Source organism: Danaus plexippus, chromosome 10 (genome assembly GCF_018135715.1).
Source record: "Danaus plexippus chromosome 10, MEX_DaPlex, whole genome shotgun sequence".
In the NCBI taxonomy this organism is placed as follows: Eukaryota; Metazoa; Arthropoda; class Insecta; order Lepidoptera; family Nymphalidae; genus Danaus; species Danaus plexippus.
Window position 1 is genome coordinate 4,249,976 of NC_083543.1, and position 27,457 is coordinate 4,277,432.

Consider the following 27,457-nt stretch of genomic DNA (forward strand, 5'->3'; position numbering starts at 1 on the left):
TCAATACTAAGCTAAAGCATATCATTGGCTCTTATAATATTCTGGTAAACTTTTTGTCAGAAAAAGTAACGCTTAAATAGGAATTAAATTATAAATCGTAAGAACCTCTAGATGGAATACAGCACCTTTATCATAGACTGAATTGATGATTACGTCTTTGGAATTTCTACCGGAAACATTGAAAGGCTTAGCGTTATCAGCTTAAAGATCAGAGGCAAGGTACTTCACTGTGGCCACTAAAACAGCGTACTGTTAAGCATTTTTATCATTGTTGAATAAAATACATTTTAATTATTTCTTTATATGAAAATAAATTCATAAATAATATTCTCAATTAGTTCTTTTTTTATAATAATGGAAAAAGTTTACTTTTTATTATATATAGTTCACATAAACCTCCTATAGTTTCTTTAAACACTGTTTTATTATTAAAATTAAATTAACACCAACAAATAAACATTCAAAAGACCTTCCTTTATATTTCAGTTATAATATAGAAAATAAAATATCACTGCCTTTTTAATGTTTCTAAAAAAATAAACAATATTCTACTATATAAATAAATTTTCAATCACATTCTGCGCAACTTGCGTGACCGTAGCAATAGATCATGTTAATATTGTACGTGTATATTTTTAAACAACACAAATCAATCACTGATAAACAACCTCATATGTCCATTACAATATACGACTTTGCATTGTTTGCTTCATATTCAAATACAAATTAAACGTATTCCAATATGAAAATTGATACAGAATAATTTATTTCATATGTGGTTCAAATTTATCGGCTTCGTAACATGCATTTGAAGGTTGGCTAAAACAATACGCATATAAATTTAAGTCTTTATTATCAAATGTAAGTGATATCGCTGTAAATTTTTAACTAAAAAACGGTTTAGTTTTTGCTTGTAGGAGCACTGTGCTTAGTATTGATACAATTATCCTGAACTTTTTTTTTTTTGTATTTGTTGTATCGCGATGTTTTTAAGCTACAATTAAATGAAAATAAACATATTTAAATAACTACACTTATATATAAAAGTAAATGAACACAATATAAAAATACATTTATTAAAATAATACATATTATTCTGACATTCATTCATTCATTATATGATAATATAAAATAATACGCATATATAATGGGTCTTAAATTTTATGTTATTTTATAATCTCGCTCGTAACAACGACCAACGTTCAAGGTCGTTTTTTAGAAGATTTGAAAAATTATGAGAATAAAACGACAATATAACATATGATATATAACATTACTCTTTAATCTTGTATAATGTTTAATCCGGTATTCAAGATTCTAACAAATTGGCTTAGTCTATTTGAATTGGTTCAGTTTTTTAAATACATATATATTTGTATTTGTGTTCGTGTGTGCGGGTCTGAATTCATATGAAATGTACTAAAAGTGTTTTACAAATTAGTATACTGTTATATTTGAATAAATAATATGAATATAAACAAGTCACGAAAAATATAAAGCGAATGAGGATTTGTCAAAACATTATGAAAACTTAAACTATTTAATTTTTATTTTCATTCAATTATTAAAGTATAATTACAAGTATCTAGAATAAGTTATCTAGATTTTTTTATATAGAAATTTGAACTTAATAATTAATCTAATAAAGTTGTTATCTCCGTGACAAGAGCTATTTCTATGTTCATTTAGTATTCAACTAATGATATATCGTTTATAGTAAGTATAATGTATATCATTGGTTTTCCCTTAATATATTTTTTGTTGTTTTGTAGTGCCTTGCTATAGATTTTCTTAATTCGTGTTTATTTGTAACATATCTCTTAAATATCGCAAATCATACATACCAAGAAAGAATTCTAAATATACCAAAAATAAGTATTCGCCACTGTTTTCAAACATGTAATGATATATTTTTGAAAATTATCTGCATTTTCCTAAAAATAATTTTATATTATGAATAAAATGATTACTTTATCTATATAAATTTTTGAAATTATTTTTCCTCTTATTAAAATTCATTTTAACGAGAAGTATATAAAATTATACAAACAGGAGATATCTCATAATCTATTTAGATCTATGTTAATGATTGTTCAACACAGATATTATTACAAGCAGACTTAAAAGAAAGATGATTATATTTAAGACAATATAATTTTGACACATATTACTCGTAAGGGTTTTTTTTTATAAGATTCCTTATTTTGTGTTGAATATGCTTCATACAATAGTATGAAGTAACAAAATTAATGTCTTCTATTAAAGTTAAGTGGTGTTGTTTTAATAATTCTATTTATTCTTTACCACAGTATTTATAATTACTTGTACGTCATACATATCCACAGTTTTACATGGATTAAATTTTTTGTTGGTACTATTTCTTAGCTGTGGAATAATCGGAGATGTATAAACACCTTATCTAGTTTGACACCCTGTATCCAGCCACAATATATAATCGTATGGTTGTCAGTGAGTAAGAATTGACAAGTATATTAATAGAAAGGTTTTTAACACTCTCTTATCAGCTTCAATTGTATGTTTGTCTGTATGAAATCAAAGTCTTTGATCTTGATTTTATACTACTTGTACCGGTCTGATTTTTTTTTAACTTTGCACACCAAACAGTGACCGGTGACAATGATTTAATTCGATCGAATCATGCCATTACTTCTTTCCAAACTCAATTATCAGGGTACTTTTAATGACTGGGCTCGGCCTGCACTAAGATAACAAGAGATACAAAATTCGTATAGTCTATAAAATATATCTAGCTCTTACCGAGACAACACGCATAAGTTATTTTTGTTTTTTTTTTTTTAATAAAAATTTATAAATTTTCTAAAGTAAAAGTTGCCATATTACTTATTATTGCATAACCTATCCGCCAATCAGAGTTACGTCAAAATCCAGTCGTTTCAGAGATAAGACGGAATAAATAGACAGACAGACAGATAAAAAATTGTAAAGACTGTTATTTTGTTACAGTTTTTTAGTTCCTACCGTGTATACAACAATACCCATCCAATATAAAATGTTATTTTAATATCATAAACAGACACTTTCTGTCATTTTGCAAAAAACATATATAAAAAAATATCATTGTAAAGGCAGAGTTCACTAACATTTTGGATTTATTTATGACTAAAATGTTTCGTAACATTATTTTTAAATAAATTTTTAAACAAAAAATGTTCTGGAACCATAACACCCGAAACACAAGCTTTGAATAATTTATCATATTAATATATTCGCTTTTTAAGAACACTGGTTTAATGGTTCCATATTAAAATAAATCCATCTGTATTTGCACGAAGACGCCAAGTTATCATTATTATAACAATGAAATGCGTGACTTGTGTCGCCTGTAAATAACCTAGCTATATATACTAGCTATATACGTCTTGTTATGTTGAGGAATATTCGTGTTTTACCACTTAGAATTTAATATCTGCGAAATAAAGTAGCATCAAATCATTGGCAATTTGTTTTATGACTAGCGAATAGAATAAACAGGTTATACTAAGAATAGGTTTGCAATTAATTTATATTTTTGTTATATGTATTCAATTATAATTCTTAGTACTGAATACATTATAAGTATTTAATCTATGGCATTTTATATTTGTCTTAGCAATACGATAATAATACTGCGAAAATCCTTTCGATTTGACGTTATTGCTTTTTGCGTTGGAGGAAAATCACTGTACGTATTGCTACTTATTGTTCAATAACTGACACATTGAACATTTAGATATTGTAAAATTTTCCACGTGTTCGAACTAAAATAATACGCTTTGTTCATCGTCTCGTCTCAGTATAATTACTATAATTATTAAAGATGTGCCAGTCATGCAATGCGCTTTAATAAAATGTATTTCAATTTAAGTGATTTCTATTTTAAAATGTTAGAAGTATTTGCGTAGGATATAAGCTTCATTGAGTTTATCTGTACTAGCAATTTTGATTCCAGAAACTATTAAGGGCTTAACTAATTTCTCCATACGGCGGTGTGCTATGGAGCTAATACTTTCTACCAATATTTATTAATTGTACAATTAAAATGATTTTTTCCTTTGACTCAAAAGTGACGTTGAGGCTTACGTTGTTACTGTCTTTATTAATATAGTGCATCATTTTTTATATTTTAAAAATACACAAATGTAAATATTTTGTTCTACCAATTTGAACTACTGCGTATGTTATGCTAAAATTATCAATTTATTTTTACAATAATATATACACCTATATGTCTATATACCTATAACATTCAGTATATGTACCTATATATACTGAATGTTTGTTTATACGTATGTACTGATATTAATAAACTTCGTTTTCCCTGTAAGACTTTTAATATTTTTAAAACCATTTCGTATGTTTACTCAGATTTTGTTTAAACAGAAATTAAGAACTATTAAGGTTTTAGTACGTGTTTTGTATTCTAATTACAATAGTGACAGGTAAAGTCTACATGTGTAATATGTTCTAACTAGTTCTTTGACGTGGTTGCTCGTGATTTATTGGCGCCATTTTGTTTTAAATTGTATTGTCATAAATATTTATTAACCGGCTTCAAAAAGGTTTTCAATATATCAGCCTTTTTGCGTGCGTTGTCTTATAAGTCTGGGAGAAGTGGGCTGATTATAATTTGTTTTTGTCTGTTCTTACAAGACTTATAAAAGGTTGTTAAGGATTTGTGAGCTACTGTCAAAATATATTAAATTCATGCTTGGAAAATCCTTTCAACTTTTGAAAAATTTAGAAATGTGTGAATTAAATAAAAAATTTGTAAATAATTTTTGTATAACTTTCATATGTTACTTTTAATACAGCGAAAATAAAGAACACCACGTTGTTATATTATCAAGCCACTTAGTGTAAAGTATAAAAATATGCTTTTCACATATAATAATGTTACATAATACTGAATATTAGTAACTTTATTTTAATATAGTTGCTCTTTTTACGAACGCTTCCTTTGTTAGATGAGATTTAATTCGTTGTAACTAATCTGTTCCGTTGAATCACTTGTTTTATAAATAGTAGCGACAAGTGATGTTCGTTTTGCATTTCGACAGAGCTTAGTGTATTCTAAAGTGTACCATAACCGCCAATGACTCAGTAGTTTTATTATATTTTATTTTCTGACGAATACGGATTAGTGAGTCTTAATAATTTCATAGCATTCTGACTACACATTCTAGTTTTAGACTGTGTAGTAATTTTCATCAAATATCCGATTAAAATGTTTTATTTGCTGTTTAAAGCGACGAACCGGTGATATGTAAACAATCAGTTATCAGGTAAAGATGCACGGAGGTGTGAACAAATTTGTTTAGTTCTAATTTGTACGACAAATAACTATAAACTTACTTATTCATAAATCACGATTGATTATAACTAGAGATATAATTATAAAAAAAATATTTATCGTGTTTTACGTCTTAAAGGATGGCAAGGTGACACTTTATGGTCTATAGAAGGTTGTGTTGATAGTTTTAAAACGACATTGGTCTATTTAATAAAAATGATAGCATTATTGTTAAAAACTCTAGAATAACAACTACGTCTTTAGGACACTTTAAGCGATTGAAGATAGTTATTTTATTTCATCTCCGAAGTGAGATAAACTTTATTTTTACTTTTTTTTTTATCATTTCAGTACGAAATCTTTCCATTTTAGTTGTTATATGTGAGGCTTTGTCTAAATGAATATATAATTTAAGCGTATTAAAAAAGTGTATGTTTATTTATGATGTTTCTAGACGAATTCATTGTATTTTTTTATATGATCTTTAATTAGTAATTAAAAAATACATCTCATTTTAAATATATGCTGTTGTGTATAATAACGATATATTACTTGCCAATATTACCAGCATTAAGACATTAATTAAAAATCAGATATAAAAAAATAAAAAAAGTATTATGCAATTCAATGATAAGTCAGCAAGAATCTTAATTAGCACAAACAATTATAGTTATTTCTATATATACGAAACATACATTACTGAATAATAATCCTTTTTGTTCATTATAACTGGACCTGATATAACACATAGCAAGGAAATGCCTAACCTGTAAGTCATGCGACTCATTCTGGACGTCAGCCAGATTTTCCACAAGAGCCTTAAACCGTCAAACCCGATCGAAATGAAAATGTAATTAGCGTTGTAAACAATGCTCGAGACTCAGTCGGCATTCGTGTGACGAACGTCGGAGTCGCCGGACGCGTACCTCAACTAACTCACGTTATTCTGTATCTTATCGTTCCAAATTCTTTTTCATTAAATGAGATGTAGAAACATTTTTATAACTGGGTGTCAAGCGCACCTTTATCGCAACATCGACTCATTGAGATTGTGAGTACCCGCGGGATATATAATCTTGTGTTATGAATTGTCACTGAGATTTAAGTGTTGCTAGAACGTTAACACGCATTAATATTCAAAGTTTAAAATGAATACGGAAACCGAGTTATTTTGCAGTTGTTTAAAGGGCATTGTTATGCAGATGCGAGTGAAGTGGTGACGAAGTCGATTTTTTTTTATATAAATGTACATAAATATGCGAAATTAGCTATTCACTTCTTTTAAGTGTAAAATGTTATGCGGGTAAAGTATGCATTGAATTTGGAGTAAATAATTACACTGGAAAAAACCCAGTAAATTTTCAGTATTTTCACATATATTGAATAATATATTAAGTTCTAAAATTATTATAATATTACTAAATAAAAAACAGTCACTTAGGTTTTTCAGTAAAAAATTCCGTGCGATCGTACTTTTTATATCAACCAAAGAGGCTGGCAATGATTTTCTACCGGTCACGTGCTTTTGGTACGTCCGCGGCTGGCTGCATTACTTATTGATGATATGAACTTGAACGCAATAAGCCGTTAAGTAACTTTTTCTGATCAGGAAAAAATATTTTTTTCTTAATCGAAACAATATTTTGTTGTTACTAGTCTTTTTATACACTAATTAAAAGTAGTTGTCTTACAATTTACCTTGCTGTAAGCAAAAGCGGAAAAATATAAAAATTCTTAATGAGAAATAGCGTGTTCTTAGAAGTATAATTTAATAGAAATTATAAAGTTATAGGTTATATCATTTCAGTAATTTTCATAATCTACTTAAATTAACTCTCAAAGAATCTAAAAAAAAATTTCATTCATTGTACGAATGAAATATTTATACATATATATTCTAGTGCATCGTTTTGATAAACAGAGTTATCTTCAATCCTAACAAAGCCGCTGGAAAACTACGACAAAGGTTTTATTTGTTTACTGAAAGTATTCAGCCAATTGATTATCAGTGATTATGTATCTGTGATATCTGTGATTCCCTCAAAACACGTTAAGGAAAACTGGAGGTCGACGCGTATGAGGTGTCAGTTGTACTTCAGCTGGCAACAAATGTTACTCCGAGTGAAGGCGGTGAGTTTCATTTATATGTTCGTCAACTATTTGATCGTTTAATGATGCCTAAATTTCATGTCATTATGCGAAAATATTATTATTACTTCTATATATAAAGCATAATATTTATACCATATTTTTTCTTCATATATATTTATAATAAGAAAGGTGGCGACTTTATAATTGAAGTGGGGTTGTTCATGTTTTTTTTGAACACAAAGAACTTCTAGAAGAAACGGAATTTAGTTTAAAATGTACTAGTAGTTATAAACTTATAGAATTTGGTATAATCTAGACTGTGACCATGTAAATAATTATCACAGCTTTAGAGTGGTGATGAATACAAATATTTTATCTTAGAATTCAAATAGAGTATTGAAGAAATATCAGATATATATCATCGGATTATTCCTGACCTGACTTCAAAATGTAGACGTGTATTGTCTATAATTGCATAATGATAAAATTTCCCATTCCTCAAACAGATCTAAACTTATTCTAAAATAATTATAACGAGGAAAACTATAGGTAATAATTTATAAAAATTATAGCAATCACATGCATATGTCGGTGAATGAAAACATTTTCTACTTATGTATATTTAATACTTATAATCCCATTAGATCTTAAGATATTATTTAAGAGGCACTCCATAGGAAGTATTTATTGGACATGAACTCCTTATTGCTTATGATTACTTAATTACCATCGCACTTTGTGTTTTACCGTGAAATAAAATTTATTTAAATGCGATAACGTTTATCGTTTAAATTTTCTATACGTCTTGAGATAAATTAAAATATTACATAATTAAAACTTCTCAATGCAATTCTTTTATGTGTTTATGTATAATGTTATTATAATAACATTCCACGTATATTCATTTAATTAAAGAACATTATTTAATACGAGATCATAATTGTTTAATTGCTAGAAATTTAAGCGACTTTGCAATCACATTTCTGTTTCAATAAGGAGCTGTGGTTTTTCCTTATTCGTTTAAAGAAAGAGGTTTTAACTTTAAAAGTAATAGACTTTATCAGCCTTGTACGAATTATATCGAGAGCACTTCAGTGACCTCAACTATAGTGTTAAGATTATACCGTCTGAAATAACGTTTGGAGCGTTATCAGATTTATTTGATTTATTATCATATTGTTTTGTAGGGTCGAATAACATGATAAATATTTGCTTGCCTAAATCGCTGGCCTTTTGGGGAAGGCAGAAGATGGGTAGTAAATAGTCAGTTAAAAAAAAACATTAAGTTCAGTAAGAACATTGAGAAAAGAAACTCAACCAACAGATTTTATATTATGTTTATAAGGTATGTATATAAAAAGTATTTTACCATGCCCTATTTCCACACCCTAAAATTGTCCCTTATAGCACCCCCGGTCATGTTGGTCGTTTGACCTTGATTCTTTGCGTCATAGCCTCTCCCAACAGCGAACTGACCTCATAAAATTTATGATGATTTTATAGATAGATATTGCCAAAGTATAATATTGCGACCTCCTTATTGTTAGATCAGCTGTTCATTGTTATCATGTCTTATAATATATTTTTGACAATAAAATTTAGGTACCTCAAATTCACGTTTTTGACAGAGTTTTAATTGTTCAAGGCAGTTTACTAATATGAAGCGTTTTTTTTTTTTGTAAACATAACACAAAATTAATGTATTAAATTCAATTACTATAAAAGTTGGGCCAATAGGGCAGATTACTGATAAAATTTCATAAAAATGTATAAAATCTTCTCGTAAAAATCTTTATTATAAATAGAACAAACTTCTGGGAAAATATATTAGGACAATTGCATGGTAAGGCAACGCCTTACGAAAACTTAAGTTTTGGACCTTGAATTAGGAAAATTATATAATAAATTTGACGAGTGTCACTGCTGTAGGTAGGGCATACTGCCATGATGAAACCATATGGCAATAGGTCACATTCATACAGTTACGGAAAGACAAAATCTCAAAATATGGCTGTGTCTGTTAAAATTGATAGTAGACTTTCTATCTAGTTGAATTTTTAGGAAATGTGGACCATGCTTGCAAAGTAACTTACGACGAGTGTGTAAGCAGTAGGACAAACTCCAGGCTTAATCAGAGCATTTTTTTGAATGTTGAAGTACTCATTTAAGCGAAACAAAATGATAATAGCTTTATATTATGGTAGTTGTAAAATATTCTATTTACACGTGACGTCAGTCACGCACTTCAAAACGTTAAGTTTGAAGACATTACGATTATTATACATTACACCCTCCACGTGTTTCTTCTGCAGTCCACATAAACGCAAAAAAAAATATTAAGGTCTTACATGTTTTTCATTCACCCTTAAAATAGCGATGAAGTGCTAGAAAATAGAATGGTGTCAACTTGACGAATTGATTCGAGGGAAAATTTAAATGGGGTTAGAACCCCTTTCACCACCTCGTTACTCTTAAGACCCCTGAAACACGTCCAGTAACTCATTGCGTGTTAGGTCGCAATTTAAACTTGTTTAAGAACAGATTTTATTAATTACTTACATTTGAACTAATAAAAATAATACCTGACTCTTAGTTTAACTTTGTTAAAATATATAAATACTATGACTTCTCTTCCACCAAATAACACTTATATATACAACATTAATGATCTAATGAAACAAAAAACAAGTTATAAAATAATTACCGTATCTAGAAATAGAATTAAATATTGCAAATAACTGTAAATAGAATTGAATATTGCAAATAACTATAACGTGCGGTTTAGTGTCATTATCATTGTCTTGTTATTTGATTATATACATTTTTATCGACCATAATAGAACCAGTATTAAACAAATTTACATTATTAATACGTTTAGAGGCATATACTTTTTATTTTTTCGTCTGACCTTAGTAGTCATTAAATTGTTGAAAATTTTGTTTCTATATAGTTCATCAAAACAATTAGTTTAATATTCCAATAAAAGAGAAAACTAAAAATGGAAAAGATAGTAGTCAATTGACATAATATAGTCGTAGTATTAATTTTTTTTAACTAGTGTTTGAAACCGTCACCGAATAAAGTCATATTTATTACAAAAGAAGCCAAATAATTATACTTACACCGAATAATTAATTTTAGATAATGGTAATATATTCTTAATTGTTTCATTCGGGGAAAAAACCTTTTTTGGAATTGTGAAGTTAAAGGATTATTAAAATATTTGAAATTTTCAAAATAATATCAAAGTTTTTACTTTACTATTAAAACACGTTATTTTAAAATTTAACAGATACATTTAAAATTTTATTTTTTTCTGTAAAGTATCTATCTTTATCTAAATTAAGTACTGGTACATTAATTATAAATTTAAATTTACATGCCTAATGACTTTAATGGCACCTTTAGCTGAGAAAAAAAGACTACTTCAAAGAAATGTTTTTTTTTATTGAAAAAATAAAAACAAAGTAATGAAAAGAAAATGCGTTATTGTTTTATTTCACATGAAGACAAAAAAGTGTAATTACCGTTAAGTTTTAATAAAATCTCTAAAAAAAATTATCACGTTCAAGAGAGGGATTCTAAAATAAAAATAAAAAAAAATAATGCAGAAGAACTTTGCTGAAATTTTTATAAAGCAGAATTTAAAATGTTTGAGTCCCACTGGTACTAAACAATATTTATTAACTACAATGTATAGATAGCAATTAGGCTGTAGACACTTATAACATAAGCAAGAACCTTGTCGAAGTATTTGAACTCTAAATTCTTTTCTCGACGAAGTTTAATAGTTTTTTTCTATATAAATTAAATTAAAAATATAGTAATATTTAATGTAATTATATCTATGATATACTTTATAGATATTTTTCAATTTTTTCTGGATCCAAGATTATAGCAGAGCGTGAAGGTGGCGAGGGCAATCTCGATCAAGGTAGAGACAGAAAAAAGGGAATATTTCGTGGGATGGACTGTAATTTCTTAAAACCTGTTTTCAAGCAGAACGTTTTAGAGCACACTAACTTCCCATTTTGTGTACATACATACGGAGTTAATTATAATCATTTGTCTCACCAGCGGCTTGTTTTTCTTAAAACTTCAAAATTGAGGTTGAATCGAACATACTTAACGAGTTAGTTAGAAATTAAATTAGTCAATTGTACGAGAGAGCTGTCCGAAAAATTTAATTTAAATATTTTTATTAAATCCACTATGGATGTATATTGAAACATAAATCTCTCTTAAAATATTATATATCAAAACAGAACATTTTTTTCACGATCTTTGTCACATTTTAAATAGAAATAAACAACGAACAGATCCATTAATACTTATAATTTTATGGCGTAGATTAAATCAGCTATGGTCACACAGCCGTGACAATGAATTACAAAGTGGCGACAGTGATGTCGCTCTAAAGGTTAAACTTGCCTGGAAGAGGAAGTATGAATCCGACAAAAACATTTTAACTGCCAAAACTATTTAAATATTGTATAAAAAACAACAGTCCCAAACAATAGCTATTCAAAAAATATGTAACCACTTCTGAAGCTGAGCTAATTTACACTTTGGTTTTTGTACCAAGCTGTAATGTATGCATATCTGTAATCGCTAACATTATTGCCAGTGAATTTACTTAAGTCAGTCATTCGTGATGAATTACAAGATGTTTGTGTACAAATGATAGGGAAAATTCCGAGCGTTATCATTCACAATACACTCTTCCGCATCACCTGATCCTTGTTAGTTTATTTTAACTTTCCTTCCTTGAGTTCGTGTCTCGTGCTAGATTAGGCACTTCCGTCGTTCTATTTATTGACTTGACAGAAATATATATCATATGTCATACAATTATATTCCATTTAGAGAACTTTAATATTGTTTAAAATTTCATAAGAAATTTATATAAATTCGTTACTGAGAGAACTGAGATTTCATGCGTGTATGAAAGATTAATTTTGTTCCATCGCCGTTTGCTATAATTCGATACGTGGCAAGCATCGGAAACATTTGACGAGGGTCTAATGTATGAATAGCGTATGACTAACATCTCTATTGCGTATGAAATAAGAGTGTTTTTTCACTGTGCACATTTTTACTCTAACTCCGACTGATTCCTTCCCGTCTTCGTCCCTGTAAGGATAAACAGGAAGGTATCTATTGAAAGAGTCATTTATTTGTTGAACTTGAACGAACAGTTATGATTCACGCAGGTGTAAAGGTCGTCGGGTCTCGCGAACGTGACTCTGTGTCGTGGTGCAGTTTCAATAATAAGTAATCGTTATTTTAATCATATAAAATTACTAAATATTTTATATATTTGAATATAAAAATGCATATATTAGCTGCAATCAGCGCTGTAATATGTATAAATTAAACTTTCGTGGTTTAGGATATATCTATATATATTTCAGATGATATTATATGTAACGATGTATGTTCCTTAAAAGCTTTTGTTAGTTTACCACTAATTAGTTAACTAAGTAAAATACAACAACACAAATACCGGCATAGGAGTAAAGGAAAATAGTCTATGATTTACTTAGTAGGTAACATAATAATATATGTATTCTTTTATTGTTCCTATATTTCTATTGATATCTATTAACGTCACAAAAAAGATCATGAATATTATAGAATATAATATATTATGGTAGTATATTTTAATTGCGTAGGACATAGTACACGAACTTTATGTTATAATAATCTTGTATGCATATACAATCTCGGGCAGCGTAAAATCTTTTTAAGAACGACGTTTTTTGCAACAAATTATCATAATTAAAATTACGAGTACAGATACTATACTTTATGTAAACAAAGTCGTTGTATAATTTAATTTTATAGTTTAAAACTTATCTAAGGACAAAATGTATACAATGCTTTTGTACATATTCCATCTTATATACATATAATTCTAAAATATATTTTTCCTTTTTGACTATGAGAATAATGTTATACTATAGCGTTTTATGTTTAATTTTTAGTATTTTATTATTCCCGTTATTAAACAATCTATTTACTATCTGTTCGTAGATAAAAAAAAAACAGTTTTTAAATTATTTTAATGAACATGTGAGAGAAAACCATTAGAATGAAACGAATTAAGAGGCCATTGCCCAAGGATGTGTGGTGAGATTTATAAGTTACTAAGATAATATATTTTTTGCCATTTTTGTTTGTACAGTAATTAGCAGAAATTTTTGTACGATTAACTTATTGTTAACGAACTAATTCATATTATATTTTATTTTAAGCATCTGTGACATACAGGTACTCAGATCACTTTATAAAAAAGACTTTTTATTACCAAACTACAAAAAATACTAAGCTTAAAACCTTTTTTTAAAGCACTTTTTAATGTGATTAAAAAAATCACATAATGTACCTATCTATTGTAACCTTGCATTCATGTAATACATCAAGCGACACTTCCAAAATCATTTTAACTGTTTACTTTGATAACTATGTTTGTCGAAGCGTAGATATTTTTTTCAGTGATTCACTCACGATAAGGTATAATTGTAAGCGATTTAAGAAAATGTAAAGTATTTCTTAACGAAACTAAACTATAACTGAACAACAATGAAATATAAATTGCAAAGGAAATGAAACGACCAAGTTAAACGTTAAACATAATCGATGCAAAAAAATGTAGCAAATGTTCTAAAATCTTCCACGTTAATATAATTGCTTTCATTTAGTCATGATGCTGTATAGTACGCCTTATTTATTAGCATTAAAATATACTTATATGGTACGTTAAAAATTAATGATAAAATCACAATTTTGCAATATTATATTAACATAAATTATTATGTTTAATTGAACAAATTCTCGAACCGATTTATAGGATACAAAGGATTTATAAGATCGCACGAGTCTAAAGGCGACTTGTGGCCAAACATTTTGTAAAACTATACAGAAAATATATGTGAAATTCATGGAGGTTGATTTAATTTGATTATCATGAATATGAACTATGCTATGAACGAAATAGTATGTGAAGCTAGTTTTTTTTCCTATACCAAAAACAATAAATGTTTTTTTTTATTAACCTATATAAATATTAAATTTTCACATACATAGAGCCACAACTTTTAAGAGTCCAGGGAAACTGGTAGATAATTAGCTTTTACAGTTATTCTTAAAAGAATTTTATCATTTTTATGTTATTTTGCACTATATAAGTGTTCGTTTATAAACTTGAAAAGTGAACGAAAATTTTGCCCCCCCCCCTTTTACTTATAAAATATCACTTCAAGCAAATACATTTAACGGTTGAATGAAACTATAAACAATTCATTCATTGCTTATTCTCGTGCTAACTAGAAACTGCAAAGTAAAGTAATCCCAGTAATGTAATATCAATTTTTTTTTTGACCGAAGGAATTTACACAAACGTTCAAACACTTTATTTAAATATTATCAGCAACAATCACACATTGTTAGCTTTGACGTCATTAGCGAACAATAAAAAGTTCCAAGGAAAACGTTTTTGAAATGTTAATTTTTTGATTCGTTATTGTTTTTTTTGGCAGAGTTCCTACATACATTTCATTAAAAGGCTATGGCGGTAGATATTACAAGTTATATAATATATTGGAAATAAAATGAAATCTGATTTGATTATATGTAATAAAGTAGATGATCTTCTGCATCAATCATGTAATTTCTATAGTTTTGTTCCTAAACATGTGTAAAAATGTTACATAATGCACTGACAGGTTACAGAGGAAGAGTTGTGTAGAGAACAGAAATAATTTTATTAATAAGGATGCACGAGATATTCTTTTTGAAATATTTTATTAAGTCTTACTAGCGACGTTATATATGATAACTGAGAGACACTCAAATCTATATTAATCCCAACAATTTTATGATTAAAAAAATACATATGGAATAAACAATTTATAACTTAATAAAAAAACTGAGTCATAAATAAATAAGTATAATTATGTAATTAATATATTTTTAGGTATCCAACATAGAACATGAATTATTGATGGGTTTCTTTGTAAATTACACAACTGAGAAAAATTTAGTAAATTTAACAGGTTCTGCCAAATGTAAGTAAGATAAAGAAAGAAGAAATTAAATTCAGATTGATTTTCTCTGATTTCAGTCAATTATACAATAGGTGCATGAAATAAAATACACTATTAATCAAAATTATACCCTTTATTGTATCAAAAATAATAGCTATGTTTTATTTGATTAAGAAACTTTAATAACTATATTGTAGACACAATATGTAAAATTTATAGAGCAGGATTTGAACCTGTGACGGCATTATTTATCCAAACATTGTAAAATTGTTATAACAATAAACATATTTAGTATATGTATCTATATTTAGTCTGTTCATAGAAGATATATCGTTAGACCATTAATATATCTACCCACATACGTGGTCCACATGCTCCTCGTATAAATATCTTATATGTCTTACAGCTACACACCTCACTGATACATAGGTAGGCCTTTCCCAATTTCTGCGAACCGTTTATTTACTAAATCGGTCCAAGTGGATCATGTTTCTAGCCCATAACTTAAAAATTAATCTAATTATGACCTATTATCCTGTAACTACACTTTAGTTGATAAATAAAGAACGAAAGAAAATCTAACAGCCACATAAAAATTAATACCTACAAAAATAATATTAATGAAAATTACGTTCCGAATATTCTATGTACTTGGCTTAAAAAATTATTATGTATGAATAGATTTTGCATGGGACGAGCATTCTGATTATCTAAATAAGCATATACACCATATTTTTTTGTAGAATATAACTCTTACCACTTAAGGTTTCATAACTATTTACTACTTAAAACAACTAAAGAGAGACGAAACCTCTTAGCGTTCAATGGATTCACCGTGCGGGTGCCGGGTCCGTCACAGGGAGAGCAGCTTCAACAGTGCTTAGGACTTGCGACCTAGGTGTAGGTTTAAGGGGCCCCTAACTAACGCGCGTTAAACGCTCACTTCACCGTCCAAGCTCCTCTGTAACCTAACCAAATTTGAAAAGAACCTACTATAAGATACTTAAGCTATTATGCAATGTACTCGTACCTTATATAAAAAAGTGTAAAATTTCCAATCTTCAATGCAATTATGCTATCAAAATATATAAGAAAATAGTTATAATATAATTTCTCTTGTGTGTTTTTTGTTTAATAAGTATGTTTAAAAATGTAATTTATTATATCATTTAATCGAATTCATGATAGAGGAAGAAAAAAATCCTATTTAAATATAATCCATAGTTTCAATATTAAAATTATTCTACTTAAGATATATATTGAAGTATATAACGTTTTACGCTATTTCATATTGTTTGATTTTATATTTTTGTAACTGGTATTATTTATTTGGACGATAGTTTGAATTGTTCGTAAAAATATTTTGCATAAAATATTAACCGACCACGTTCTTCTGATAGGATGGACAAGTAACCAGTAAGTAGTACATTAGGTTTCTACTTCGCAGTGAATAAATAAAAACTTTCACAATAAGAAATATTGCGGATTTATTAAGAATAAACGTCAATATGGACACTGGCTTACATTAAAGGACGTCGCCGAAAGTCGTTCCCAAAACCGGTGTCATGTGTTGCCAGTTCACATTTTTTATATAAAATGGCCGATGCGTTTTGAGTTCTTTCATTTTGAACTGCATTTAATTATTTCTCTCTTAGATTCTAATAACTTTGGTGCATTATTTTATATAACGTATCAACTAGTTAGTTTTCCTTCGGATTTGTATAAATTTAAGACTACTACGCCAAAACAAAAAAAAATCTGTAATTTCATAACAAAACTTATTTATCGATCAAATGTTTGTTTTGCATGCTTGTTTCACAAAAAGGTTCGAAGCATAAAATTAATTCAAATGATTTCTTCTAATATCAAAAATCGCAACCTAAATATATAACGCTCGTAACACGGTCAAAGACGCATTAAAATGTCAATGTTAATTAAATATTTCATGTAATTGTTCAAATAATTAAAGATATTACACACGGATGATATTAATAGAATGACGAGCTAAGAAGAAAAAAAGCGGTTATCATTGACCTTTGCGTCCTAATAGCTGTGGAATCATATGGCATACGGTTAAGAATTTCGTAAAACTTCATAATTAACAAGAATTTTTTCGTTAAATAAACCGTGTTTAGTTATTATAATGAAGGCTTGGTGAAGGTCGTCGAGGTAAAAGGTTGGCTTTTCACCCTAGTTTTTACCTCCTTCTTCGTATTAATATAAATTAAAAATATAATTACCGGTTTTAATAGTATTAGAAAGGTCGAAAATGTTCGTATAAAGTGATTTATATTATAATAAAAGATTTTTTTAATGTTTAGAATAAAGAACGGTTATTTAATTTTTTTCGATTTGTACCCACAAAAAAATCACAAATACAGTTTCTAACTTAATTTTAATGCTAGACTCAATTCTATTATTATTATTTATTTATGTACACTTAAAATGTTCTTATTTAATGCATGGCTTTAGTAAAGAATTTCAAATATTGTCATAGTTAAGGTTAACCTTGAGAAACTCATCAATTGACAGAGTGTGGGTTGAGAGTAATGAATATTTTTGTAAATAATTGCGATGTTTATTCCGTATTCTTCAAGAAATAATATACTCGTAAGTAATTTAAATTTGGAAATTCTATTTTGGAATATCAAAATATTAGCCATACAATACATAATCTTTAGATCTCAAATACAAACTATATCGCTTTAATTAAATCGCAAAATTTTAGATTTTTTACGAATATTTCCTAAAGTATAGAGTGAAGCATTTGTAATAATGGAAAAGTAATTGTAATATTCGTTGAAAATTTTGAGTTTAGAACACCATAAACACAGATTCACAACAGGTACAGACTAAATGTTAAATTTAATTATACATTGAATTAATTATTGTAGTTGAAGATAAAATTTATTGTTTCAGTTGTTCATATTGACACAGTTAAAATATCAGATGTTATTAGACCGTAATTTTATATTAATTAAATTTACATTGAACTAATGGCTTCTAAATTAACTATTTTATTTTATGACGATAAAAATCCCCTATTAATAACGTATACTATAGTATTTCTTGGATATATCTATTTATTTGCATTAAAACTATATAAACGAAATTTATTTATTTATGTATCAAGCTATGTTATGTATTTATAATGAAAAAATGAATAAAATGACGAAGCTGTAACGATACTTATAATTGATAAAGTAATATTGATAAATGATAAATGAAGTAAATGTTACGTCACATACGCGAAGTGAGGTTAATGACCTGGATAACATAAGCGAAATTTATATTATATAAAAACCTCACAAGACCGTATTTAATGTTATAGTATGCTTTTAAGCATAACACGAAAACTAAAGATTTTAAATTACTTATTTCGAGATTTGGAACCCCTGTAAAGAAAGTTGTTGTCGGGGGCTGGTATAGCTTTCTCTGTTCCCAATTTCTGATAAACATATTATTGAAACTTAAACTGATAGTAGTATCGTATTTTTTATTTAAAAAAAAATATTGGTATCTTTTTTTGGAAGGCTAAGAATGTATATTTTTCCTATAACTACGTTTATAAGACAGATTAAGAAAGAATTCTTTCATTAGAATAAAATTTTATTAATACATTTAGAAGATATTGAGGCAACATTTTATACATTGAGACATAAAAAAACATATACGTAGGTATAAACACGAATACGGGTCTAATTTTGGGGAAAATTTATTGGTGTGTCATTACTTTGTATATGAAAAAAGAAATGACGATATAAAAATAATGTCAAAATAATATTTTTTTCATTTTTATATCACCGCTCATGATAGGAAACGTTGAAGCGTTAAATGCTAGCAGGTGACCTTGCTGAAAGACAAGTTTACATATACTTACTTAAAAATACTGATATAACAAAACATAGCATTTTTGGGGGATCCGCTAGCGTTTGACAAACTAATAGCCAATTTGCTAAAGCATACTTAGTTCAAAGGTCATGCCATTAAATTCGACCCCTCAAGGAAACGGTTTGATTTAATAGATGAAAGCGTTCTTTGAACAACATCAAAAATGATAGTTGGGGTTAAATTCCATATAAAGCAATATTCTCAGCTCCTGCGTATGATAACCATGAGTGCACCTAGAATTGTAGCAATTGAATGACGTTTTTATAGCTAGCAAAGAAATTTCCAAAGAAAACAAATAATATAAAGAAGAATAATGTCACGTTGAGATAGTGTATCATTGTTTCCAGAAGTTCGTCAAAATGAAAATATTTAATTATCACCTGTCATGCATATTGTATAGGAATAAGACGTTGAACACTTCATTTTTCCCTAACATCCTCAAACTTTAACATTTATTATGTTTATGATTTTGTAGAAAGTACATTTTAGTGAGGACCCTCACAGGTACATTGGTGTAACGATAGATTTAATTCCATAACGTCATTTATTCCTATATATAATGTAACAAGCACGAAAAACATGCCAATCTTCATATAAACATTATTATATGAAAACAGATATAAAATACATAATCAGGCATTAGTTAATACAAGTTAAAAAATGTATTAATAATTACAAACAGGCATTATAATGCATTCTGGTAGAAAGTTTTATTACGTCAAGCATCAATGTATTGGTATATTTTTTTGTAGTATCACAAATTAAGAATCATTTTGAAGGTTTTAAAAAGGTTGCATTTTTAAAAATATTATTTTGAATTGTTATTTGTATTATATCTAGGCAGAATTTATTGGCACATGGACAAACATTAGGAATTTATTCCAGCTGCCAGTCAATGGCAGTGAGATAACAGGTCGGTTCATTGGAAGGCCAATGAGATTATTTTTATAAAAGAGTCTACCTACAAATCTACTTAATATTTTTTACGGATTTTACAAACAAATTTATCTCACTTGAATACATGAGTAACCTTCTTAGATTAAATTTTATATTAAGTGAAAATGCTGGAACAAAAGTAAGTACTAATTGATTAAGTATCTTGTCACGAACATGACAACATGAGTACTGAGTACTGACACTTGAGACCACATATTTTGAATACTTTTGGTTAAACTGTTCTTTTTTTGGATTGAATATTTTTAATAAAATAGGAAAGGTGATTATTTAAAAAATTTTGATAGTAATAGATATGGTAACAAATTAAACTATCATAACAATATATTTATACAATTTCCCAACTTGAGTGCTATTGACTCGGAGGAGGTCAAAATGAAGGAAGAGATAATTATAGATATATTGATTTAATTATATTTTTCTGTTTCTTACTACAATTAAAATGTTTATCAGGGAAAAAAATCAGATATAAATAAAAGCTCATTTCAAAATAAAACATACATACACAACCAACGCTATTCACATTCCCCCTGTCTAGTCCAACCCTTCAATTATTAAAACCCCGTTGTTTAGGAAAACCATTTTCCTACGGCTGTTATGGTTTTCCCGGTATTCTAGGGGATAATATTTTCTTTGAAATTTATCCCTGATGTCTTTTTCGTTTTGTTTCAAAATGTAAATAACTATTGTTGTAGCATTTCAAAAATTTTATATTCAAATGTAGTATTCTTTTATTTCCAATATTATATAATATAAATAAAGTATATTTTATACATATATAAGTTAAGTTGCAAGAGGTTTTGTAAGAAATATATTTCAATGACTACAAAATGTAAAACACGCTTCCATCTAATATCCAATCACGAATGTCTTATCAAAGAAAAGTGTGAAAGAAAGAGGTGATACTGAGTTTGTTCTTAGGCACTTGTAAATGACGTAGTCAGGTACCAGACGCGGATCTATTGTTTTCTTATCAACGGTATCTCACTTTCTTATCAAGGCCAAGACAATCTAAATTACAGCAAATTCATTGTCGGCTATGTTTGTTTTCTCGTGAGCTATACGAAGTAATTGACGGGATTATTTCCAATTAAATAATTATTGAGATGAAATTATAATATAATTAAAATCGTGATATATTTGAATCGGTTTCATAAAATCATTGTTCTTATAATAAATTGCAATTATCGCTGACGTTTTTAATAGCATTAATGGTTCGGATAATTTTAATGCATAGTTCTAACACTGATGTCATATCAAAGTTAATGAGTTTTTATACTATTATTTATTAGAGTGCAAGAAAACTAACATAATATATAATATTTGTTTATCAAAACGCTATTTAAAACAACTTCTTATTAAAAAGAATTAGCAAAATGTTTTTGTATATAAATTTTGTATGCAATGCATACATGGTAAATTATATAAGGCATTTAAACCACACGGCAAGGAACTGAGGTCTTTGACTTGAGCTTATTATTAGGGAAGTAAAACTTTCTCCCAATTATAACGATTTAAATGTAATTATGTCGTTAAAAAATAAGGAATACGACTTTGACTTTAAACGAGAAATTCTCGTTTATATGAAAGTAGGAATCTCTAAATTTTGTTGGAACAAGATTGTTCCTATTTACCGGTCTAGCTTGCTTTTATTTTGGTAAAATTCTGTAGATAATGTTTTGGAAGTCAGTTCTTATGATTATCAAGAACTTTGCGTATAAGAAATCACGTAAAAAGCTAGTTGGTATAGAAAAGAAATTTACATATTTTATTTTAGAGCTGTTGTCTTGACATCTCGTAATTCTCTAGGTATTCAGACATGAACTAGACAAGAACAAATTTTTTAATATTCTTAATGTCCTACTGTCTCTTCGTACAAGCATATCATCAGAACATCAGACCAGATTTATTTCTAATATCCTTCCTAACAGACTTCAAACATCTTTTCTTTGGCCTTCCTGTTTATTAATATTTTGTCTTTTTATTATTTTGCCCGCACAAAGACCTTCGCTTCAAAAGTCAAAAATCTATTTATATTCTTAATATGTGGACATACCTCAACGTTTGTATGTTTGTCACAAGTCTAGACCTACTTACAATGAGACCACTTGTGTGAAAAACCACTTGAAATTTCTTGGAACGTAACCTTTTCCTATTTGTCAGAGGCGAGGTCATGCAATTGATTCTTATCGGGTGATAAGGAAAGTTTTTTTCTTTAAGACTAATTATAAAAATACCTATTTCTTCTTTTATTTTCCTGCGATTAGTGTTAATTCATAGATTTCTCAAAGAATAGGAATATAGAATATTATACACAAATCTTTTAATTTCCTCAATAATAATTCTTTGGACCAGAATTTTGTACTTTAAACTTTTTAATCGATTTTTTTCTGATATCAATCAAAAAACTTCAAAGATTACATTGTTTAAGTGTCGTGTTGTGCCTAACTGTGTCGTTTGGATTCGAAATAATTGTATTTGCTTGTGGTATATTTCAAATTAAGTGGTTAGTGGACCAGGCAAGCTATACAAGATACATATTCTAAAGATATCGTACAAAACTGTGTATTTTTTTCCTATCCAGATTTCCTTGGGTGTAACAGATAGAAACGATAGCAGCCATAAGATTTTTATTTCTGATTAATGCTAATTTTCCTCGCAATAGCCTCAGTAGACATACCTGTGGGAGGTTCTGTGAAGGCTATTTTAAAATATTTTTCCTTTGTTATACATAAATGATTTCGTTTGAACGACATAAAAACTTAATTTAATAAAAATAATATTTTTAACAATAAACACCCCTAATATTCAGGTTCAGGTTATTTAAGCTAGAGGGAAATGAATGACTGACTAATCTTTTCTGCCTTTACTAAAAAACATTAAATAACTATGGAATACATTATATAATATAAAAAATTTAGCTTAACCTCCTCATCTTTAATCACCTTGGCTTAAATAAAACATATATTTTTAAATTATATGGAATACAATAGACCCAGGGGCTCACAGGATATTGTTACTGTTGACAGTTCTTCATTTGGTAACACTGTCAGCGTTTAGAATACAAATAGTCATAATTGACCTCCAGATTTTTATTTTAGTCACTTCCGATTTATATTTCCCGAGATTTTTCCTGATATCTATCAGTCTGTCTTTATATCTGGTGATGATTGCTGGTTGAATCGTTTTTTTTCCGAATTACTAGGAAGGTAGGTTAAAAAATTAGAAAACATTTCCGAAGATATATGTTGTATAAGTATATATATACTTTAAAGTAATATGCTTCAGAAAAACAGACCGATGTTGATTTGTAGGTAGCTGGGGACATCATTAACTCAACATTTCCTAGTCATTTGATTCAACAATGCGTAACAATATAATGGTGTCAAAAAACGCATGTATGAATGGCCATAGAAATGTGGGCGGTGGAAGTTCAAGGTTAGCTATGGAGTTACAATAACAATCGAATGAGCCTTTGAAAAAAATATGTTTTAGAACACGTTTTAAATTTTTTATTACTACGCTCGGATTATATTACATTTATAATTATAAACATTTGTTTATTTTAATATTTTTTTCTATCTGAATATTGATATGACATGAAGAAGAAATAATTACGTGTCATGTTTATAAGATGTTCACAATTAATTGTTGTTTCGTACAGAGAATACTACTGACTTGTATTATATGTAAATGTGGATTTTTTTTTTGTTTATGTATATCAATTATATATATATATCAATTTAAACGTATTTGCAGTACTTTTCATACATTAGCCTAATATTCGCGCTGCACTTCACAGATTGTGTTAGTTGTTGTGAGTATACAAACAAACCTATTAAAACGCTATTTTGTGTTCACGAAAAGCAGTTTAAATGAAGTGAAGAATTAGTGTGCCTTTTGTTCACAATTTTTGTACCAAGGAGTGTGATAGATTCGTATTTAATACTTTATATATATAAAGTATATATTATATATATATATATATATATATATCGGATTTAATATAAATTCATTATTTAGAGAGAGAGAGATGCCAGCTTCGATGACGTCACTAATGTCACTTGTTTCATGAACGTTCCATGATATATTAAAATGAAACTTCAATTCTTCTAAACGTTCTTGTATTTCTCGAAGATTCTTCATAGTCACATTCTTCAATGGTCCGCACTCACTGAACTCTGCTGACGTGCGTCCAGACGTCGTATTTATACCAGAATTCAAACATAGTTCTATTCTCTTTTTAAACAGTCTTTGATTTCGTTTTACTTTTAACAATAATTATGAATACCAATAAGTTTTTATAATAATTGATGACAGCCTCAAATTATTTTCATGTTGCATCCGTCATTACTGCTAATAGCGCCGATATATATATATATATATAAAAATTTGTAAACAAAGAACTATGAATATTGCTTTCAACTAGGCAGAGATGTATCCACCGGTTTGTTACAAATCCTTACTTTATTAATGACAAGGTACTACTATTTAACACATCAATCTTAATCAATATGTTATTAACTCGAAAATAATTGCAAAATAATTTATGTTATATAATGTTTTGATATATTACAATATTTAACTAACTCAATTTTATCTGAAATATCACAGCGCTGCGGTTAACCCAAGCATTGTCTCTGAAGCAATTAATGCAATGATAACACAATAATTTTATTATTTATAATTCATATGATAAGATTGTCTTCACACTTCACAGAGGACTTACGAGTTACGATACACGAACCGGTTGGCTTTTTATAATACCCCATACAATGTACATAAAATGGTATGGTTTGATCAACAATGTTATTATTTCGTAAGAAATTAAATAAGAATAGTACTTGTAATTTGAAAAAAATATAGATCTTAATCACATTATAGGTTTTTGTGATACATTCAATTTACATATTTCTTGATAGAATTTTCAATAATTATAACAAATGGATCTTATCTATACGCTAATAGGCAAATATCTCAATTTGTGGCTAAGAATTTTGCAATTGCAATGAATACAATAGCAACATAAGTGGTATATAACATCTACTAAGATTAGTATTACATTCAGGTCTGGTTAGAGTATTTATTTGAATATAAATCCAAGTATTGAGATTTGCATATAAGTATCATATATTAAAGATCAATGGTAAAACGCTTTATGATCATCTAAGTCTATTGCAGACGAAATACTACTTATTACTTCACATATATTTTATTAAACGACGAAGAAAACCAAAATTATGTTGACAAAATGGACGATAGATGTCACCAGTGTCTTTCGTAATATTTGATATACAACTAAATAGAAAAAACCGGTTTTAAATGTAATTAAAAATATATATATAGAAAATGCAATAAACAGGAAGTTGTTCTAAACTTATTTAATGTTCAAAAGATATAAAAGGCTTATATAATTTAATAATAATATAAAAAGACAAGATAAAATAGTAATTAAAAAATATTAGCAGTCGAGAGAAAAATAAATTGCTTTCTTAGTTATCTTACGAGTTAGATTACTTATTTTATTTTTTTGAATAACAAAAGTATATTCAAGTGCAATAAGTTGTACTCTCTATATTTTAATTTTAATACACACCAATTTTATTTATAAAGATGTTTATTTTTTTTTCTAAAATATCTGTTGGTGTAAGAATCAATGAAACAAAATATATATACATATGTAGGTATGTTTAATTGTGTATTGTAGACGTAGTTCGAAACAAATTACAAAGTTTACCCGCACCAGTGTTGCGACACAGTGGGCTTTATAAAACCAGTTACTGCTATTACGAAAAGAATACCAACCACCAACAAGCCGACGTAATCTAGATAGACTTAACTTAAAACATGTCACGGCTAGACTGTCAAAGGTTCATGCATTATGAATTGGCAATAGAGTTTTTGATTGCAAAAAAAAAAAAAAACTTTTCGGTGATGTCTTGAATAACAAATCCAACATTGGAACATTTTGCAGAAACCTCAAGCTCCGATAAATTTTAATTATAGAGTAACTTAAAAGAAACCCTGAATAGAAACTCGCATATTATGACGTAATCATTAACTATGAGTTAATTATGCATGCTTTAGATTCATCTTTAAATTACGTAGCCACTAACAATATATGATAAATTATACATACATTATTTATAAAGATGATTTACATTCAAGCAATACTCAAACGTCATCCAAGTCTTTCTGTTCTGAGAAAGTCGTAAGCAATCTTGATATGTCACATCTTTATAAGAAGAATAATCGGGATAAACAAGCCAAGCCGTAGTTGAAAACCACTACTAATATTGCAAAATATAAAACAAAAACAATAAAATGGTTTTCGTCATTCCTTAAACACCTGCCCACAGTCAATCAACTTGATGTCTCAATATTTAAAGTATCTTTCGTTATATGATCATTGTTTATTTTCATTTCAAACAAAAAATACATAAGACTGTTAGAGAAGAACATCTAAACTCTGTTTAAGTACATATTTTTAACATCCAAAGATTCAAAACAATACGTACTAGAGCAAAAAACGCATAGACCGGAGTAATTAACTGACTGTCACAACTTTAAGCTAATAATAAGCCTTAAAATATCGTTCCAAAGAGAATATCACAGAGCCAGCTTAAGGAATAACAGCGTAAGCTGCGTTCGGAAATGTTAGTATTAATGTTGATATATAAAATCTATGATGTTTGAAAATTCCAGAAAAATACGTAAAATAACTTTTGTTTGAAAAGGATATAGACGTAAGACAACCTCAAATTCATTCATCTTCAGATACGTTTATATTATCAATAGTATTTATATAATACATTCATTTAATCAAAATTTAAACTAAGAATATTTTATTATAATAGAAATCGACAGGCTCAAGCTTACTTGCTGACTGTGATTGATGTTTTTGTTATGTTCAAATCATTATATACAATGTCAGAATATTCAGTAGTACGAATAATCAATCCTTATTGTGTTTTGTCTGAGCAAATGGGTTAGAAAAGTTTATGAAGACTGCACATCGTGTCACCGATGGTCACGCTCAGTTTACGATGGCCTTCGCTGTCCAACCGCAGTTATGACGGATTGACTATTATATAAGGGACGTACTAGCTAGTAATTGTAACTCAACACCATTTAACATTAGATTATCTAAGATGTTATGTT

At 28.1% G+C, this 27,457-nt stretch overlaps 2 protein-coding genes across 5 annotated transcripts in view; one reads left to right on the plus strand and one right to left on the minus strand.

Moving 5' to 3' along the window:
* The window catches only part of LOC116766700 (uncharacterized), an 80,377-nt gene that overhangs the window by 46,381 nt on the left and 6,539 nt on the right, over window positions 1–27,457 (minus strand). The window lies entirely within an intron of this gene.
* The window catches only part of LOC116767120 (uncharacterized), a 103,234-nt gene that overhangs the window by 30,268 nt on the left and 45,509 nt on the right, over window positions 1–27,457 (plus strand). The window contains exons 1-2 of one of the 4 annotated variants that reach the window (XM_032657300.2): window positions 6,207–6,362; window positions 7,233–7,441. The exons of 2 other annotated variants lie outside the window; for them this stretch is intronic. The gene's annotated coding sequence lies outside the window, so the exon portion shown is untranslated. Of the gene's footprint in view, window positions 1–6,206; window positions 6,363–7,232; window positions 7,442–27,457 lie in introns of those variants that run through there. One more of the 4 variants, XM_032657303.2, reaches the window with a different exon arrangement.